At 31.0% G+C, this 20,143-nt stretch overlaps 1 protein-coding gene across 1 annotated transcript in view; it reads left to right on the top strand.

Annotated features, from left to right (window-relative positions):
* Positions 1-859: 859 nt before the first annotated feature.
* Positions 860-20,143, top strand: part of LOC135132793 (sodium-independent sulfate anion transporter-like) — a 55,993-nt gene continuing 36,709 nt past the window's right edge. The window contains exon 1 of the mRNA XM_064060991.1: positions 860-1,075. The gene's annotated coding sequence lies outside the window, so the exon portion shown is untranslated. The remainder of the gene's footprint in view (positions 1,076-20,143) is intronic.

Raw genomic sequence — 20,143 nt, forward strand, 5'->3', positions numbered from 1 at the left:
GAAGTGGTTAATTAATTAACCACGATTACTTTTCTCTCAAAAATACTCATAAATTTGAAAAACATTTACTGGACAAAATGGTAAGTTGAAATTATCGGATTCAAACTGAAAAAAAAATTTAAAGGAATCAATAATCGCACAAAACCACAAATCAGTTCTATAAACAGTCTGATCATGTTGGTCAAAATTGTTTAAATCCAAGTTGTTCTAGCTGGATCTTATAACTGTTACGTTAGCGTGCGTTTGTGGTCATTAATAATAACATACATTTTGTACCTAAAAATAAAATAATTTCAGTTTAATCGCCTCTGAAATAAATTGATGTAACACGTTTATAGTTTACGTCATCTCAAAATCCATCTAAATTCATAAACAACCACAACGTAAACAAACAAAGAAAAACAACGTAGAACCCTGTAACAAACCCAAAAAACCCACTGAAAACTCAAAAACCCATAAAGTTCACCTTCACTTAATAGCCATTTGAAATTACGACCCATCAAGTCTTCCCTGAATCAAATTGACACATTTCCGGTCATCAATTCCACATTACCGAAGTACCTAGAATTCGTACTTTTCACAATTATCACTGTTCCGGTGCTAAACCCTCAACCCACACCACCCTCACCCAGCCCAAAAACCACAATCTCCCACCCACCACAAATTTCCAATCAAAAATTTCCTCGTCCCGTCGTAAAACGCCCATTATCCGCGACCCATTTGCTGCGAAAAATGGAGCAATTACGCCGCTGTCCCAGCGCTTCGGCCCCCTCCAGACCGCTACCATGGCGATAAAACACCCAACTTCGTAGTGATAATCTTCAAAAAGGTTAACGAGTGGCGAAATTAATCGGTCATGTGACCGGCGGAAGAACGTGGTGCACAGCGAGCCGGATTAAAAAATCTAAGTACATGGTGCGAAGAGAATTCCCATGTGTTCGCTTTCCAGTTGGGTCGGCTCAGTCTAGCTGAACGCTCGGTTCTAGTAGGTTGCGATAGCTCGCGAATTCGCGCAAAACCAGTTCTAGTTTTTTTCGTTTTAGTGGAGTGCACCAGTTTGCGAAATTTTGGCACGGTAAGTCGATTTGGGGGTTTTTGGAAAAATTTTGGGGCACGGACTGTGTGGTGGTTGGTTTTTGAGTGGCTCGGAGTGACTGGTTTGAACCAGAATCGCGGCTCTTTGGCATGTCGGATTTCAGCGGAAATATGCGAGGAATGCGTTTTTTGGGTATGAATATGCATGCAGAAAGACGAATTGGTTCGAAGGAAAAATAAGTTTACGACTTTGTTTGTTGTTATGTAAATTTCAACGGGTTTGATTTGGAAAAAAATTCGGGAAATTTTTGGGTCTATGGGTTTTGGGTGGGAAATTCTGATTGAGTTTCGTGGTATTTCAATGAAATTTGGTGTTGGTGCTTTGGGATTAACCGGAAAGAGGTTCCGTGACTTCCTGGTGGAATTTGAAGAATAATAGCCCATGGCAATTCACCGATAAATGGGTGATCATGGTGCAATCGATTACAATGGGTTGTCTATATTATTTTATTGGAAATCGTCATCCAAAATTTCAACAATAGAAAGTATTCAATCGACGTATTTAACACCGCTTTAACACAAGAACACATGTCCCTGTACACCTGGTTTACTTTGATAAGGTGATTGTGTAGACTTTTGCGGTTTCCTAATGGAATTTGAGACTACTGGCACATATAACAAATAACTGATAATTGAGTAATTATAATGTAATGGACTGGGTTGGATTTTTCCACACAAGATAGTCTCGGGTAGAAATTAATTTTTATAGAACATCAGCTTATGAAAATGAACGAAGTATAGACAACAAAAATGCAAATTTGTAACCACACACTTAGTGTAAATTATTGGAAGAAAGTATTAATTTTACAAGTTTCTTATCAAGATTGTATTGGATTACCTTGGAAATATCCACTGTTTTTATGTATGAACTGGTTTTACATTTTTGTAGAAGGACAGAAAATTTTGATTCTCTTCGATTCATTGATTGAATCAATGGTGCTCTAGTTGGTCGAAACGTGAAGATGTCCCACTACAAATAGTGGTTCTAATGGGAAAAAGCCGTTAGGTTTGAAATTGATATACCTAAACACGAAAAAGTGATGACCGTTTTGTTTTCGTAGTGAAATTTGAAGGATAATGGCCTACATGACAAAGAACTGATAATTAGGTAATTATTATCTGCTTGATTGCAGTGGGTTTTTCCAAGTAAGTTTATTCAGAGTAAACTCTGGCATTCTAAATATTTCGCACGAAAGAAGAGAGCCCTCAGTGTAACTAAAATTTTGTAAATTAAAAGTAACAATTAGTCCACTAGACCAGAAATCTAGAACTGGTTTACAACTGAGTCATAAAATATCAGTTATGAACCTGAATGTGGCAAAGAAAATAAAATAAAAATACAAATTTATGACTACATGACGGAGTTTATCACTCTTGAGATAAAATTTTACTTTTACGGATTAAAAAATCAAGAAAAAAAAATTAGTGTGAGTTGTGTGGTTTTAGGGAGAATCGCCGCACAATTTGCAATTGAAATAAATAAATATGGAAATAGTGTCGTGACTTCCTGGTGGACTTTAAAGAATAAAAAAGTGATCATTGGGTAATTATGGTGTAATTTATTATACCGGGTTTTTCAACCAGGATTGGATGAAAGGATCACGAATCGATAAATCTCTGATCCTTTTCGAAAAAAATTAAGGTTTTTCCGAATCGATTTAACCCAAAAACTCCACCACCATGTTACTTTTTGCACGGAAATCCTCGCCGACTTTCGTTTCACCTACAAACCGCCCACTTAATTCCACCTACTTTTGTCTCCTCTTATCATCCGCTTTCGTTCCGCTGCTTACCATTCTCCACACCGTTTCGTCCGCCCATTAGGCGCGATTTTCCGATAATTTCATCATGCGGTTGGCGACATTTCCCATTAGCGTCCATGCAGTTTTCTCCATTGTTGGGAATAAGAACCCATTGTGGCTGCGCTGATGCGCTCGATTAACAACACTGATAAAAACTAAGCGGTACAAGGTGCATCATGGAAAGAACACGGCTAGACGGAACAGAGCACCAAAACGTAAAAAATGAATGCAAAGCCGAGGACGCTAAAGTAGGTTAAAGGACGCTAAATGAATGAAATACACCGGGGAATATACAGATACACAGAGCGGCTCAGAAGGAGCTTGAAAAGTTCGGTCTGTAGGTTCCAAGATTTTCCATTTAGGGATTTTCTTGTGTTTGGACTAAACTGGTACATGTTTGTTTGTTTGTTTTGGCAAGACTGAAGCAGTTGGCACCACACTTCGTGTCAATCGTCTAATGTCAACTTTAAATAATCAGTAGAGAGCTGGGACTTTTGACAGTTATTTATAACCCACCTGACTCATTATTGATACATTTTTTGGCTTATAAACAACCCCAGAAAACTTTTTGGTATCTAAAATATCTCTAGAAATTTTAACCGAATTTTGAAAAATTGTCAAAATCTCCGAAAAATTTAAACCACAAAAAAAATGCTGTTGTCGTCATTATTGACAATAAGCAGTAATAATAATAAACTTAACAAATAGAAATAAAAAAAAATATAAGAAAGTTCCAAACAATCTAGTGCTTCTGATTTTAGATATAATTTTACTACCAAATTAGCAAATTTAATAAAAATCTCTTCCTCGCAATAGTAAAACAGATATTGAAAGTACGTTTGTAGTACTTGTGTTAATACACATTTAAAAGTAAAATCTACAAATTAACAGAAACATATTTCTTTATGTTGGCAGCACTGAAACAGTTGGTACCACACTTCATGTCAACCGTCAAATGTCAATTTTAAATAATTAATAGACGGATGGCACTTTTGACAGTTATTTATAACCTGTGTTTGCCCACTTGACTCATTGCTGATGCTTTTTTTGGCTTATAAACAATCTAAGAAAACTTTTTCGTATCTAAAATATCTCTAGAAATTTTAACCGAATTTTGAAAAATTGTCAAAATCTCCAGGAAATTTAAACTACAAAAAAAGTGCTGTTGTTGTCATTATTAACAATAAACAGTAATAATAATAAACTTAACAAATAGAAATAAAAAAAATATAGGAAAGTTACAAACAATTTAAGTGCTTCTGATTTTAGATATAATTTTACTACCAAATTAGCAAATTTAATAAAAAACTCTTCCTCGCAATAGTAAAACAGATATTGAAAGTACGTTTGTAGTACTTGTGTTAATACACATTTATAAGTAAAATCTACAAATTAACAGAAACAAATTTCTTTATGTTGCCAGCATTGAAACAGTTGGTACCACACTTCATGTCAAACGTCAGATGTCAATTTTAAATAATCAGTAGACGGATGGCACTTTTGACAGTTATTTATAACCTGCGTTTGCCCATTTGACTCATTGTTGATGCTTTTTTTGGCTTATGAACAATCTAAGAAAACTTTTTCATATCTAAAATATCTCTAGAAATTTTAACCGAATTTTGAAAAATTGTCAAAATCTCCGGGAAATTTAGACCACAAAAAAAATGCTGTTGTGGTCATTATTAACAATAAACAGTAGTAATAATAAACTTAACAAATAGAAATAAAAAAAATATAAGAAAGTTCCAAACAATCTAAGTGCTTCTGATTTTAGCTATAATTTTAGTACCAAATTAGCAAATTTTTATCAAAATCTCTTCCTCGCAATAGTAAAACAGATATTGAAAGTGCGTTTCTAGTACTTGGGTTAATATACATTTAAAAGTAAAATCTACAAATTAACAGGAACATATTTCTTTATGTTGGCAGCATTGAAACAGTTGGTACCACACTTCATGTCAAACGTCAAATGTCAATTTTAAATAATCAGTAGGCGGATGGCACTTTTGACAGTTATTTATAACCTGCGTTTGCCCATTTGACTCATTGTTGATGCTTTTTTGGCTTATGAACAATCTAAGAAAACTTTTTCATATCTAAAATATCTCTAGAAATTTTAACTGAATTTTGAAAAATTGTCAAAATCTCCGGGAAATTTAGACCACAAAAAAAATGCTGTTGTGGTCATTATTAACAATAAACAATAGTAATAATAAACTTAACAAATAGAAATAAAAAAAATATAAGAAAGTTCCAAACAATCTAAGTGCTTCTGATTTTAGCTACAATTTTAGTACCAAATTAGCAAATTTTTATCAAAATCTCTTCCTCGCAATAGTAAAACAGATATTGAAAGTGCGTTTCCAGTACTTGTGTTAATATACATTTAAAAGTAAAATCTACAAATTAACAGGAACATATTTCTTTATGTTGGCAGCATCTAAACAGTTGGTACCACACTTCATGTCAAATGTCAAATGTCATTTTTAAATAATCAGTAGACGGATGGCACTTTTGACAGTTATTTATAACCTGCGTTTGCCCATTTGACTCATTGTTGATGCCACGTAAGAAAACTTTTGTATCCGAAATATCTCCAAAAATTTGAACTGATTTTCAAAAATTGTCAATATTTTAAAAAACTTTAATGGACAGATTAGTTGCTATTGTTATTATAAAAAATAAATAATAATATACGTATTAAACAGAAATAAACAAGTTATTAAGAAATTCTGGTAGGATAATTGGAATATAATGTTTATTTTGCAGATTAGATTTTTTATCGTTAATTCTCCACAAATAAAAAACACTTCGCTGTTATTACCTCGTAAAATAATAGTAATTATCCTAACACTTATGGAATTTTGAGACGTAGCGTGTGTTCCAACAGTTGCCAGCGACAGTTAATGAAAATTTTTTCCCTCGATTGTTCATGAGCAGTGGCGATCCAATTTGATGGTTTAATAGACCGAGCACCCAAGTGTGAAATTTTTTGGGATTTTGAGATGGCCACGAGATATTTTGTTCCAGGGTTTTACCTAATTAAAGCGTCAGCGTCGCTGCTGCGACATGTAGCAGCCGCGTTTACAAGCGCTATAAAACTCATAATTGCCAATGAGACATAAATCCGTCGAACAAAGAACGCTAGATTATATCAACTGATCGTAAAATCAACTTTCCATACCTTAGTTTCTACTTGTTCCTTAATATTTTATACATTCCGTCTTTCTTATTGTTGTGTTTTTTTGTTACGTAAGTGCTTTCACGTTATATTGTTAATAAAAAGCGAAAATTTGCAATTTAAGTCGCGCTTTTTAGTTCGGTCACGAAGAGAGTGACACCTGAATTCTAAGCGCGTTTTGACGCGGACGTCAAAAGTTGCCGAAAAAAGGTTCTTGGAATAATAAATTTGCGAGAGTTATGACGCAAAATCAAGTAATATGGGTATATTAAGTTTTTTTACAAGGTAATTCGCTTAAGAATGTTTCGAAAAAATTTGTACTGGTTTTTTCGTACGTCATTGTTGTTTTTGTTGTAATGTATTAGCAGATTAAGGCAGTGATGAATGAGGTTGGAGCTTGTTGTTTGTAGAGTAGGCTGCAAAAGTGTGGTACGAGCCAAGTTGTTGCCTTGAATTGGCGCTAACTGGTTCAAAATTCTTTTTGAAGATTTTTAAGTAAGCTTGACAAAAGCTCAAATTTTCTATATTCCAATTTTATGAAAATTCTGGGTTTTTGTTCTAGCACTTTTGAACATCACTTAACAATTTTTGTTTTAATTCCGATTCGCAGAATTTATTTTCAACTTCAATTTTCAGAATAATCCAATCAATTTTCTAGAATATCCAAAATAAAATGTGGCCATTTTTGCAATATTTAAAAAAATTGATTTTGAAATCGAGTATTTCGAAAATCTTGGTCTGGACCTACAAAATAGTCATGTTTATCGAATCAACTCGTTGAGATTTTTAACCCAGAATTTTTTATGGATTTTTAGATAACTTTGACAAAAGCGCAAATTCTCTTTTTCTTTTTCTTACGAAAATTTTGATTTTTTCTAGCACTTTTGAACATCACTTGGAGATTTTTGTATTGATTTTGATACGCAGAACTTAATTTCGTCTTCATTTTTTAGTATAGACCAACCAATTTTCTAGAATCTCCAAAATAAAATGTGGCCAATTTGCTATATTTAAAAAAATTGATTTTGAAATCGAATATTTCGAAAATCTTGGTCTGGACTTACAAAATGGTGATGTTTATCGAATCAACTCGTCGAGATATTTAACCCAGAATTTTTTGTGGATTTTTAGATAACTTTGACAAAAGCTCAAATTCTCTGTTTCTTTTTCTTACGAAAATTTTGATTTTTTCTAGCACTTTTGAACATCACTTGGAGATTTTTGTATTGATTCTGATAGGCAGAACTTAATTTCGTCTTCATTTTTTAGTATAGACCAACCAATTTTCCTTAATCTGCAAAATAAAATAAGTCCATTTTTGATATCTTTTAAAAATCTTATTATAAAACTAATATTTCAAAAATCTGGGTCTAGACGTGTAACAGACTATGTTTATCGAATCAGCATGTCGAGATTTTTAAGCCAGAATTTTTTGAAGATTTTTAGGTAACTTTGACAAAAGCTCAAATTCTCTTTTTCTTTTTCTTACGAAAATTTTGTTTTTTTCTAGCACTTTTGAACATCACTTGGAGATTTTTGTATTGATTTTGATATGCAGAACTTAATTTCGTCTTAATTTTTTAGTATAGACCAACCAATTTTCCTGAATCTCCAAAATAAAATGAGTCCATTTTTGATATCTTTTAAAAATTTCATTATAAAGCTAATATTTCGAAAATCTGGATCTAGACGTGTAACAAGCTATGTTTATCGAATCAGCTTGTCGAGGTCTTTAAGCTAGAATTTTTTGAAGATTTTAGGTAAGCTTGACAAAAGCTCAAATTTTCTATATTTTCATTTTATGAAAATTTTGACCTTTTTTTCTCGCACTTTTGAACATTACTTAAAGATTTTTGTTTTGATTCCGATTTGCAGAATTTATTTTCGTCTTCATTTTTTAGAATAATCCAACCAATTTTCTAGAATCTCCAAAATAAAATGTGGCCATTTTTGCGATATTTAAAAAAATTGATTTTGAAATCGAATATTTCGAAAATCTTGGTCTGGACCACCTACAAAATGGTGATGGTTATCGAATCAACTCGTCGAGATTTTTAACCCAGAATTTTTTGTGGATTTTTAGATAACTTTGACAAAAGCTCAAATTCTCTTTTTCTTTTTCTTACGAAAATTTTAATTTTTTCTAGCACTTTTGAACGTCACTTGGAGATTTTTGTATTGATTTTGATACGCAGAACTTAATTTCGTCTTCTTTTTTTAGTATAGACCAACCAATTTTCCTGAATCTCCAAAATAAAATAAGTCCATTTTTGATATCTTTTAAAAATTTCATTATAAAACTAGTATTTCGAAAATCTGGGTCTAGACGTGCAACAGGCTATGTTTATCGAATCAGCTTGCCGAGATCTTTAAGTCAGAATTTTTTGAAGATTTTTAAGTAAGCTTGACAAAAGCTCAAATTTTCTATATTTTGATTTTATGAAAATTTTGACCTTTTTTTTCAAGCGCTTTGAACGTTACTTAAAGATTTTTGTTTTGATTCCGATTTGCAGAATTTATTTTCGTCTTCATTTTTTAGAATAATCCAACCAATTTTCTAGAATCTCCAAAATAAAATGTGGCCATTTTTGCGATATTTAAAAAAAATTATTTTGAAATCTAATATTTCGAAAATCTTGGTCTGGACCTACAAAATGGTGATGTTTATCGAATCAACTGGTCGAGATTTTTAACCCAGAATTTTTTGTGGATTTTTAGATAACTTTGACAAAAGCTCAAATTCTCTTTTTCTTTTTCTTACGAAAATTTTGATTTTTTCTAGAACTTTAGAACGTCACTTGGAGATTTTTGTATTGATTTTGATACGCAGAACTTAATTTCGTCTTCATTTTGTAGTACAGACCAACCAATTTTCCTGAATCTCCAAAATAAAATAAGTTCATTTTTGATATCTTTTAAAAATTTCATTATAAAACTAAAATTTCGAAAATCTGGGTCTAGACGTGTAACAGGCAATGTTTATCGAATGAGCTTGTCGAGATCTTTAAGCTAGAATTTTTTGAAGATTTTAGGTAAGCTTGACAAAAGCTCAAATTTTCTATATTTTGATTTTATGAAAATTTTGACCTTTTTTAGTAGCACTTTTGAACATTACTTAAAGATTTTTGTTTTGATTCCGATTTGCAGAAATTATTTTCGTCTTCATTTTTTAGAATAATCCTACCAATTTTCTAGAATCTCCAAAATAAAATGTGGCCATTTTTGCGATATTTAAAAAAATTGATTTTGAAATCGAAAATTTAGAAAATCTTGGTCTGGACCTACAAAATGGTGATGTTTATTGAATCAACTCGTCGAGATTTTTAACCCAGAATTTTTTGTGGATTTTGAGATAACTTTGACAAAAACTCAAATTCTCTTTTTCTTTTTCTTACGAAAATTTTGATTTTTTCTAGCACTTTTGAACATCACTTGGAGATTTTTGTATTGATTTTGATATGCAGAACTTAATTTCGTCTTAATTTTTTAGTATAGACCAACCAATTTTCCTAAATCTCCAAAATAAAATGAGTCCATTTTTGATATCTTTTAAAAATTTTATTATAAAACTAATATTTCGAAAATCTGGATCTAGACGTGTAACAGGCTATGTTTATCGAATCAGCTTGTCGTGATCTTTAAGTCAGAATTTTTTGAAGATTTTTAAGTAAGCTTGACAAAAGCTCAAATTTTCTATATTTTGATTTTATGAAAATTTTGACCTTTTTTTTCAAGCGCTTTGAACGTTACTTAAAGATTTTTGTTTTGATTCCGATTTGCAGAATTTATTTTCGTCTTCATTTTTTAGAATAATCCAACCAATTTTCTAGAATCTCCAAAATAAAATGTGGCCATTTTTGCGATATTTAAAAAAAATTATTTTGAAATCTAATATTTCGAAAATCTTGGTCTGGACCTACAAAATGGTGATGTTTATCGAATCAACTGGTCGAGATTTTTAACCCAGAATTTTTTGTGGATTTTTAGATAACTTTGACAAAAGCTCAAATTCTCTTTTTCTTTTTCTTACGAAAATTTTGATTTTTTCTAGAACTTTAGAACGTCACTTGGAGATTTTTGTATTGATTTTGATACGCAGAACTTAATTTCGTCTTCATTTTGTAGTACAGACCAACCAATTTTCCTGAATCTCCAAAATAAAATAAGTTCATTTTTGATATCTTTTAAAAATTTCATTATAAAACTAAAATTTCGAAAATCTGGGTCTAGACGTGTAACAGGCAATGTTTATCGAATGAGCTTGTCGAGATCTTTAAGCTAGAATTTTTTGAAGATTTTAGGTAAGCTTGACAAAAGCTCAAATTTTCTATATTTTGATTTTATGAAAATTTTGACCTTTTTTAGTAGCACTTTTGAACATTACTTAAAGATTTTTGTTTTGATTCCGATTTGCAGAAATTATTTTCGTCTTCATTTTTTAGAATAATCCTACCAATTTTCTAGAATCTCCAAAATAAAATGTGGCCATTTTTGCGATATTTAAAAAAATTGATTTTGAAATCGAAAATTTAGAAAATCTTGGTCTGGACCTACAAAATGGTGATGTTTATTGAATCAACTCGTCGAGATTTTTAACCCAGAATTTTTTGTGGATTTTGAGATAACTTTGACAAAAACTCAAATTCTCTTTTTCTTTTTCTTACGAAAATTTTGATTTTTTCTAGCACTTTTGAACATCACTTGGAGATTTTTGTATTGATTTTGATATGCAGAACTTAATTTCGTCTTAATTTTTTAGTATAGACCAACCAATTTTCCTAAATCTCCAAAATAAAATGAGTCCATTTTTGATATCTTTTAAAAATTTTATTATAAAACTAATATTTCGAAAATCTGGATCTAGACGTGTAACAGGCTATGTTTATCGAATCAGCTTGTCGTGATCTTTAAGTCAGAATTTTTTGAAGATTTTTAAGTAAGCTTGACAAAAGCTCAAATTTTCTATATTTTGATTTTATGAAAATTTTGACCTTTTTTTTCAAGCGCTTTGAACGTTACTTAAAGATTTTTGTTTTGATTCCGATTTGCAGAATTTATTTTCGTCTTCATTTTTTAGAATAATCCAACCAATTTTCTAGAATCTCCAAAATAAAATGTGGCCATTTTTGCGATATTTAAAAAAAATTATTTTGAAATCTAATATTTCGAAAATCTTGGTCTGGACCTACAAAATGGTGATGTTTATCGAATCAACTGGTCGAGATTTTTAACCCAGAATTTTTTGTGGATTTTTAGATAACTTTGACAAAAGCTCAAATTCTCTTTTTCTTTTTCTTACGAAAATTTTGATTTTTTCTAGAACTTTAGAACGTCACTTGGAGATTTTTGTATTGATTTTGATACGCAGAACTTAATTTCGTCTTCATTTTGTAGTACAGACCAACCAATTTTCCTGAATCTCCAAAATAAAATAAGTTCATTTTTGATATCTTTTAAAAATTTCATTATAAAACTAAAATTTCGAAAATCTGGGTCTAGACGTGTAACAGGCAATGTTTATCGAATGAGCTTGTCGAGATCTTTAAGCTAGAATTTTTTGAAGATTTTAGGTAAGCTTGACAAAAGCTCAAATTTTCTATATTTTGATTTTATGAAAATTTTGACCTTTTTTAGTAGCACTTTTGAACATTACTTAAAGATTTTTGTTTTGATTCCGATTTGCAGAAATTATTTTCGTCTTCATTTTTTAGAATAATCCTACCAATTTTCTAGAATCTCCAAAATAAAATGTGGCCATTTTTGCGATATTTAAAAAAATTGATTTTGAAATCGAAAATTTAGAAAATCTTGGTCTGGACCTACAAAATGGTGATGTTTATTGAATCAACTCGTCGAGATTTTTAACCCAGAATTTTTTGTGGATTTTGAGATAACTTTGACAAAAACTCAAATTCTCTTTTTCTTTTTCTTACGAAAATTTTGATTTTTTCTAGCACTTTTGAACATCACTTGGAGATTTTTGTATTGATTTTGATATGCAGAACTTAATTTCGTCTTAATTTTTTAGTATAGACCAACCAATTTTCCTAAATCTCCAAAATAAAATGAGTCCATTTTTGATATCTTTTAAAAATTTTATTATAAAACTAATATTTCGAAAATCTGGATCTAGACGTGTAACAGGCTATGTTTATCGAATCAGCTTGTCGTGATCTTTAAGTCAGAATTTTTAGATTTGTAAGTAAGCTTGAAAAAAGCTCAAATTTTCTATATTTTGATTTTATGAAAACTTTGACCTTTTTTTCTAGCACTTTTGAACATTACTTAAAGATTTTTGTTTTACTTCCGATTTGCAGAATTTATTTTCTTCTTCATTTTTTAGAATAATCCAACCAATTTTCTAGAATCTCCAAAATAGAATGTGGCCATTTTTGGGATATTTAAAAAAATTGATTTTGAAATCGAATATTTCGAAAATCTTGGTCTGGACCAACAAAATGGTAATGTTTATCGAATCAACTCGTCGAGATCTTTAAGCCAGAATTTTTTGTGGATTTTTAGATAACTTTGACAAAAGCTCAAATTCTCTTTTTCTTCCGAAAATTTTGATTTTTTTCTAGCACTTTTGAACATCACTTGGAGATTTTTGTGTTGATTTTGATACGCAGAACTTAATTTCATCTACATTTTTTAGTATAGACCAACCAATTTTCCTGAATCTCCAAAATAAAATAAGTCCATGTTTGATATCTTTTAAAAATTTCATTATAAAACTAGTATTTCGAAAATCTGGGTCTAGACGTGTAACAGGGTATGTTTATCGAATCAACTTGTCGAGATCTTTAAGTCAGAATTTTTTGAAGATTTTTAGGTAAGCTTGACAAAAGCTCAAATTTTCTATATTTTGATTTTATGAAAATTTTGACCTTTTTTTTCAAGCACTTTTGAACATTACTTAAAGATTTTTGTTTTGATTCCGATTTGCAGAATTTATTTTCGTCTTCATTTTTTAGAATAATCCAACCAATTTTCTAGAATCTCCAAAATAAAATTTGGCCATTTTTGCGATATTTAAAAAAATTTATTTTAAAATCGAATATTTCGAAAATCTCGGTCTGGATCTACAAAATAGTCATGTTTATCGAATCAACTCGTCGAGATTTTTAACCCAGAATTTTTTGTGGATTTTTAGATAACTTTGACAAAAGCTCAAATTCTCTTTTTCTTTTTCTTACGAAAATTTTAATTTTTTCTAGCACTTTTGAACGTCACTTGTAGATTTTTGTATTGATTTTGATACGCAGAACTTAATTTCGTCTTCATTTTTTAGTATAGACCAACCAATTTTCCTGAATCTCCAAAATAAAATAAGTCCATTTTTGATATCTTTTAAAAATTTCATTATAAAACTAGTATTTCGAAAATCTGGGTCTAGACGTGTAACAGGGTACGTTTATCGAATCAGCTTGACGAGATCTTTAGTCAGAATTTTTTGAAGATTTTTAGCCAAGCTTGACAAAAGTTCAAATTTTCTATATCCCCATTTTATGAAAATTTTGACTTTTTTTCCAGCACTTTTGAACATTAATTAAAGAGTTTTGTTTTGACTTCGATTTGGAGAAGTTATTTTCGTTTTCATTTTTTAGAATAATATTAGAAACATAATAAATTGAAAGTTCCTTTTTATAAACTTTTACTTTTTATAAAATTCGTCAATTTCCCTCGTAGCACCACCTTTAAATAAAAAAAACCGTTCTTAATGGATTGTGAAAGGCGTCCATTTTAATACTATTAGTGTACTTATCAGTATGCATAAGTCTGAAAGAATGGCAAATGAAAAAAAAAACCTCCTCGAAATGTAATCAATAACATCCAAAATAACCCGTTGAAGTTCAAAAATCCTCCACATCAACAACACCATAAATCCTCCACTTCCCAACCCACCTCTCCTTTTTTAACAGTACCTGAATCAGCTGGGAGTGCTGTTCGTGTACGCAAAAACCGTTTGCGACATTGCCGAGGTAAAAATCGTTCTAGATCTTTTTGTAAGAGCCTTGCTATCTCCACGTCCACCGCCAGACCCAGACATTTACACCCGTACTAGCACGACTAGTACTCCGCAAATCTTCTCCTCAAAATAAGGTAGTACGGCGCCAGACCTTACCCAAACCGGTCTAATACGGATATCTCGTTTCAAAAACAAAGCGCCGAAAAAAACCAAATTAATAGCGCCAGCTTTGTACACCACCGCGCAAAAAATGAGGACACCGCCAAATTACCGTGTGCATCTGGCTCCCGACTACGTGATTATAGCGTTTTTTCTCGTTTTGTTAGAAAACTGTTATAGTGTGAATTTGCACGACATTGCAACTCTAGCCTTCTTCTGCACTTAAGCGGAAGGTCGAGGATTATTTAAAGTGGAAATTCGCGCTACCGTTCGAGTCTAATTTTTTACTGGTCTAATCGCATAATGGGTTAATCATAGGGATCACAGTTGTTGAGTTCGGGCCAGTCCAGCGAAAATTATTTTTTTTGGGTTGGTAATAGCGACGAAACGTCAAATTGATGGTTGCCATTTATGGATCGAACCTCGGTCGATAGCTGATGACCGATAAATGATGTTATGGTCTTGCAAAGGTTGCGTCGGGACGAAGCGACCATAAAATGAATGGGTAAATAAAGATAATATTAATAGGAACTGGAAAATGTAGAGTAAGGTTAGGTACATTACTACGGTAGTACTACAGGAACAACGTCAATCCGTCAATTAATCACAAATTTCCATTTCAATTTTTTTTGGTGTGTTAATTTAGAAAAATTAGTTTTGTTGTTGTTGCAACAATTACGTGTCTCAAACCGTTTCCCAAAATGTTACAATTCAGTTGAATCACTTCAAGGCTAGCGTCCACATCGTTATTAATTTCATAATTTATGAATCAGTCGTACCAAGGGACGGCGATTTGTTTATTATTATTTTTTAATTACACTGTTGCTGCTATTTTAATTACGTTGACACCGTAATTCATCGAAGACCACTCGAGGTAACATCTATTTTTTTCAGCTCAGTGGCAAATATACAGTTTGTCCAGAAGAAATGAGGCCGGCGTGACGTCAGGGCGGCGCCTGTCAGAGTGCGCTGTTGTCAAGGTGGTGCCGACTGTCAGTTTGACCGGTGCTCATTAAATTTGAACTTAAGTATCAAAACTGCATGATTCAGCTGGTATTTACGACCGCGGGTTGTGTGTGTATAATTTCTAGCAAAAAATTATCTAAACTTGAAGGTCAGAGCACTAATTAACTGTTGGTAGCTATTTTTTTTTAAATTGAAGTTTTGTATTTTAATTACAATTCCTTGTCAGTAACCTCTTGCAGAATGATTCATAATAGTCTGTATTTTTTCCAAAATCATTAAATGTTACCTGTCCTTTGAATATTTATGTTTGTACGGGAGTGTTATTTATGGTTGGGTCAAGCTGGAGGAATTGGTTGTGAGGGTTTATTAAAAGTGGTTTGGTTTTGATGGTTTGAGGTTATGTTAAGCTCGTCTGACTACTATTTCGTTCAGGCGGAAAATAAAATTGACAAAAAATAGGAAGAATAAATAAAACAGGAAATAAAAAACGTACCGAGGATAATGTTATTTTCGTGGAAAATTGAAGACATATACTACAGTTATTTGACACTTAGATAATAATCATTTCACGTAAATGTCAAATTAATTAACGCCAATAAGGGATGAGGTGTTACCAATATAACTTTTTTAGCATTAAAATTCAAAGCTTTCTAGACGACTTTTTTCTCGATCATCGGGTATTTTCGCCTACAAAGTGAATTAAAAGTATACTTACAAATAAAGATTAACTGGTAGTGAATACACGAGTTAAAAACCCAGGCAACCACCATTATAAAGACGAATAAATTAAAATAAAATAGAAAATAGCAATAACATAAATTTCCGACAAATAATAAAAATAATAAACGGAAAAAGGTTATAAAATGCTGAGAAAACAACAGTTCCATTAAATTCAAGAAAAAAAGATGAAAAACCATACTATCAAAAAAATTTATATAATACGTCAGGAAATTTATTTTTTAAATAATGATGTTGGCACTACAGTTGTTTGACACTTAGAGAATAATTATTTCACGTAAATGTCAAACTGATTAACGCCAACAAGGGACGAGGTGTTGCCAACATAACTCTTTTAGCATTAAAATTCAAAGCTTCTAGACGAGTTTTTTCTCGATCATAGGGTATTTTCGTCTACAAAGTGAATTAAAAGTATACTTACAAATAAAGATTAACTGATAGTGAATAAACGACTTAAAAACCCAGGCAACCACCAGTATAAAGACAAAAAATTAAAATAAAATAGAAAATAATAATAACAATAACATACAACAGAATCAAATTTCCGACAAATAATAAAAATAATAAACGGAAGAAAGTTACAAAATGCCGAAAAAACAATAAATCCATTAAGGAAAAAAACATGAAAAAATACCATACGATACAAAATCTTATATAATAAGTCAGGAAATTTATTTTTAAAATAATTATGTTGGCATTACAGTTATTTGACACTTAGATAGTAATTATTTCACGTCATAAACGTCAAACTGATTGACACCAACAGAAAAGGTGTCGGTGTTACCAACATAATTGCTTTAACTTCAAATTTCAAAGTTTTCTGGATGATTTTTTTTTCGATCATAGGGCATATCGGTGGCAAAGTGAACCAAAATTATACTTAAAAACAAAGATTAACTGGTAGTGAACAAAGCAACGAAATAAAAACTCAGGCAAGCATCATTATGGAGACAAACAAAATAAAAATAAAACAAAGAAAAATAATAACAATAACATATAACAGAATCAAATTTCCGACAAATAATAAAAATAATAAACGGGAAAAGGTTATAAAATGCTGAAAAAACAACAATTCCATTAAAGAAAAAAGATATGAAAAACCATACGATCAAAAAAATTAATATAATACGTCAGGAAATTTATTTTTTAAATAATGATGTTGGCACTACAGTTGTTTGACACTTAGAGAATAATTATTTCACGTAAATGTCAAACTGATTAACGCCAACAAGGGACGAGGTGTTGCCAACATAACTTTTTTAGCATTAAAATTCAAAGCTTTCTAGGCGACTTTTTTCTCGATCATAGGGTATTTTCGTCTACAAGTGAATTAAAAGTATATTTACAAATAAAGATTTACTGATAGTGAATAAACGACTTAAAAACCCAGGCAACCACCAGTATAAAGACAAAAAATTAAAATAAAATAGAAAATAATAATAACAATAACATACAACAGAATCAAATTTCCGACAAATAATAAAAATACTAAACGGAAGAAGGTTACAAAATGCCGAAAAAACAATAAATCCATTAAGAAAAAAATATGAAAAAATACCACACGATAGAAAATTTTATATAATAAGTCAGGAAAATTATTTTTAAAATAATTATGTTGGCATTACAGTTATTTGACACTTAGATATTAATTATTTCACGTCATAAACGTCAAACGGATTGACACCAAGAAAAAAGGTGTCGGTGTTACTAAAATAATTGCTTTAACATCAAATTTCAAAGTTTTCTGGATGATTTTTTTCTCGATCATAGGGCATATCGGTGGCAAAGTGAACCAAAATTATACTTAAAAATAAAGATTAACTGGTAGTGACCAAAGCAACGAAATAAAAACTCAGGCAACCATCATTATGGAGACAAACAAAATCAAAATAAAATAAAGAATAATAATAACAATAACATATAACAGAATCAAATTTCCGACAAATAATAAAAATAATAAACGGAAAAAGGTTATAAAATGCTGAAAAAACAACAACAATTCCATTAAAGAAAAAGATATGAAAAACCATACGATCAAAAAAAATTATATAATACGTCAGGAAATTTATTTTTTATATAATGATGTTGGCACTACAGTTATTTGACACTTAGATAATAATTATTTCACGTAAATGCCAAATTGATTAACGCCAACAAGGGACGAGGTGTTGCCAACATAACTTTTTTCGCATTAAAATTCAAAGCTTTCTAGACGACTTTTTTCTCGATCATAGGGTATTTTCGTCTACAAAGTGAATTAAAAGTATACTTACAAATAAAGATCAACTGGTAGTGAATAAACTTGTTAAAAACCCAGGCAACCACCATTACAAAGACAAAAAAATTAAAATAAAATAGAAAATAATAATAACAATAACATACAACCGAATCAAATTTCCGACAAATAATAAAAATAATAAACGGAAAAAGGTTATAAAATCTTGAAAAAACAATAAATCCATTAAGGAAAAAAAACATGAAAATACCATACGATCTAAAAACTTATATATTAAGTCAGGAAATTTATTTTTTAAATAATGATGTTGGCACTACTGTTATTTGACACTTAGATAATAATTATTTCACGTAAATGTCAAACTGATTAACCTCAACAAGGGACGAGATGTTGCCAACATAACTTTTTTAACACTAAATTTCAAAGCTTGCTAGACGACTTTTTTCTCGATTATGGGATATGATATCTACAAAGTGAAACAAAATTTTACTTATAAATAACAAATGACCTAAAAGAGATAAAGAAAATAAACATAAGAAATAATAATAACAAAAATAACGTATAATAGAAAATTATAAAACGGGGGAAAAACATTAGATATATTAAAAACCGAAACAAAAATATTAGGACAAGAATGAAACTAGATTAAAATTTACTTAAAGGTAGTGACAAAGTCAGTGCGAGAAAATGGTATATGAAATAATTTTGTATATAATCAGACTAAAATAAACATAATACAGAGACACAAAAATTTTAAAACCTTAAAGTAGAGTTTTGTAAATAAACAGTGAAACAATAGTCTGATATAAAATGCTGTCAAAATCAAAGTATTGGAAAGAGAGAATGGATACATAAACGAAAACCGAAAAATTATGAAACAAATTCAAGTAGACTGTAAAATTGAAAAATATAAAAAAATCAAAATATGTGTTAAATTAAAAGGAAATATAAATGACAATAAATTCTTTTCACAAATATCTGTCTTAACAACCTGGAACACATAAAACTTCAGTTTTACATAAAAATTATCGCATGACTCAGAACACTACGTTTTTTGATTGTAATGAGTGTGTACTGCAGTACAATAAAAAGATAATTATGTCATTTATTATTACAATAGTTTACTACTATTCGTTTACAACAACGAATTTGCTTAAAAAAAAAACAACAATGGATTTTAAAACTGCACTCTAATTTACAATACAACACTCCATTTTAAATCGACAATGTATCTGCAACGCCAATTTGTTGCCATATAATTAAGTGATTTATTTTTTGTTCATGTTTTTTCACATAAACAATTCCGCACCGGTGCTACCAGTAACTAAAAAACCCACAATAATTATAATCCACACCGTACCACGTCGCACCAACAAAACCCGCAATTTTTCTCACTCGATCGCTTGATCCCTTCTTCGCCGCCCCTGATTATCAGACTAAAACGTAACGTAACCCAACCCTTGCAACACAACACCGTAAGAAAAACCATTTCAAAACCGTTTAAAATACCAACGTTGCAAATATCTGCTCCGAGTGAAAGTAAATTAATAAGTGCAGTGCATTTTTTCCCCGCGTCGCATAAGTCATTTCTTCAGTGCGGCAAACTTTCGACTGGCCCCAGCACCGCGAAGAAAATCCACCAGATCCCACCTAAAATAAATCGCTACATTTAGCAGAAAATATTGAGATGTCGGAAGCAGGATTTTATTTTTGTAAGTGGGTCTAGGTTCTATCGCTTTTTTCCGGTCAGGTTTGCCGCATTCTGTAGTCTAGCAAGGTTTCTGGCTGCATTTTGCTTCTGATGCTTTGGGCTTTGCTTTTGGACGAGGAATTGTCACGTTCTGCTACCGGTGAAGGTCCCCATCGATGTCATTCCGTTAATTGTTGCCGATTTGCTCATAAATATTGTAATCGGCGCGATAGTGGAAGAATTTCGGCGTCAGTTGCATTTGCGGTTTTCGAAGGGAGTTCGCGTTCCCACGTCGCAGGCGTTT

This window comes from Zophobas morio, unplaced genomic scaffold, assembly GCF_036711695.1.
Source record: "Zophobas morio isolate AGI-343-1 ecotype UQ-CSIRO unplaced genomic scaffold, CSIRO_AGI_Zmor_V1 ptg000021l, whole genome shotgun sequence".
Classification (NCBI taxonomy): domain Eukaryota; kingdom Metazoa; phylum Arthropoda; class Insecta; order Coleoptera; family Tenebrionidae; genus Zophobas; species Zophobas morio.